The sequence below is a fragment of the Rutidosis leptorrhynchoides genome, chromosome 6 (assembly GCF_046630445.1).
Source record: "Rutidosis leptorrhynchoides isolate AG116_Rl617_1_P2 chromosome 6, CSIRO_AGI_Rlap_v1, whole genome shotgun sequence".
Lineage (NCBI taxonomy): Eukaryota > Viridiplantae > Streptophyta > Magnoliopsida > Asterales > Asteraceae > Rutidosis > Rutidosis leptorrhynchoides.
Genome location: NC_092338.1, coordinates 218,022,688 through 218,024,736, shown reverse-complemented (window position 1 = coordinate 218,024,736; position 2,049 = coordinate 218,022,688).

The following is a 2,049-nucleotide window of genomic DNA, read 5'->3' as shown; positions in this document are numbered from 1 at the left end:
GATTTAAAATGAAGAAGTTATGGGTAAAACAAGATTGGATAATTTTTCTCATTTTAGCTACGTGAAAATTGGTAACAAATCTATTCCAACCATAACTTAATCAACTTGTATTGTATATTATGTAATCTTGAGATACCATAGACACGTATACAATGTTTCGACCTATCATGTCGACACATCTATATATATTTCGGAACAACCATAGACACTCTATATGTGAATGTTGGAGTTAGCTATACAGGGTTGAGGTTGATTCCAAAATATATATAGTTTGAATTGTGATCAATACTGAGATACATATACACTGGGTCATGGATTGATTCAAGATAATATTTATCAATTTATTTCTGTACTTCTAATTGTGCACAACTAATTGTAGGTTACTAACGAGGACAGCTGACTTAATAAACTTAAAACATCAAAATATATTAAAAGTGTTGTAAATATATTTTGAACATACTTTGATATATATGTATATATTGTTATAGGTTCGTGAATCAACCAGTGGCCAAGTCTTACTTCCCGACGAAGTAAAAATCTGTGAAAGTGAGTTATAGTCCCACTTTTAAAATCTAATATTTTTGGGATGAGAATACATGCAGGTTTTATAAATGATTTACAAAATAGACACAAGTACGTGAAACTACATTCTATGGTTGAATTATCGAAATCGAATATGCCCCTTTTTATTAAGTCTGGTAATCTAAGAATTAGGGAACAGACACCCTAATTGACGCGAATCCTAAAGATAGATCTATCGGGCCCAACAAGCCCCATCCAAAGTACCAGATGCTTTAGTACTTCGAAATTTATATCATATCCGAAGGGTGTCCCGGAATGATGGGGATATTCTTATATATGCATCTTGTTAATGTCAGTTACCAGGTGTTCACCATATGAATGACTTTTATCTCTATGTATGGGATGTGTATTGAAATATGAAATCTTGTGGTCTATTATTATGATTTGATATATATAGGTTAAACCTATAACTCACCAACATTTTTGTTGACGTTTTAAGCATGTTTATTCTCAGGTGATTATTAAGAGCTTCCGCTGTCGCATACTTAAATAAGGACGAGATTTGGAGTCCATGTTTGTATGATATTGTGTAAAAACTGCATTCAAGAAACTTATTTTGTTGTAACATATTTGTATTGTAAACCATTATGTAATGGTCGTGTGTAAACAGGATATTTTAGATTATCATTACTTGATAATCTACGTAAAGCTTTTTAAACCTTTATTGATGAAATAAAGGTTATGGTTTGTTTTAAAATGAATGCAGTCTTTGAAAAACGTCTCATATAGAGGTCAAAACCTCGCAACGAAATCAATTAATATGGAACGTTTTTAATCAATAAGAACGGGACATTTCACCGAACCGGTGTCGGACTTAGCTCAATTTAAGGGATTTTAAGGGGCAAAATGGTAAATTGACATGTGGATCTGATGGGAGCATTAACTCTCCACCACATATCCATTTAACTCATTTCTTTTTCTCTTTTCTCTCCATTTTCTCTCCCAAAACTTAAAACCCATTTGGATTAAAAGTGAGATTTGAGAGTGAAGGATTGAGGGTTGATCTTTGGAGCAAGAATTAAAGTTGTTCCTTGTGTCGCTAGCTACGCGTTGATAGTCTCGGTAAGTTCTAACTTTAAGTTTTGAGTTTTAATTGGTTAATGGCTAGGGTTTTGGTTACTAGAGATTTGTAAGACACATTTGGTGGTAAAATGGGTGAGTTTGGGTTATGTTGTTGTAATGAAACCCTAAAGGCCACAATCTAGGGTTTTGGCCTTGTGATTTGAGGTTATAAGTGTCAATTGGTGTTGTTAGTCACTAATGCACTTTAAGATTTATGAAAGAAGTGTTAATGGGTAGGTTTGACTTGATTGTGAGTTTAAGTAAAATAAAATGGGTCAAAATGTACTAGTTGACCTAATTAGATGAAATGGGTATGGATTACCCTAAGTTTTGTGTTAATTGAAGTTAATAGACTTTAATTCACTAGTCTTAATGATTAAAGTCGAGTCTTGGCCATTTATGGGC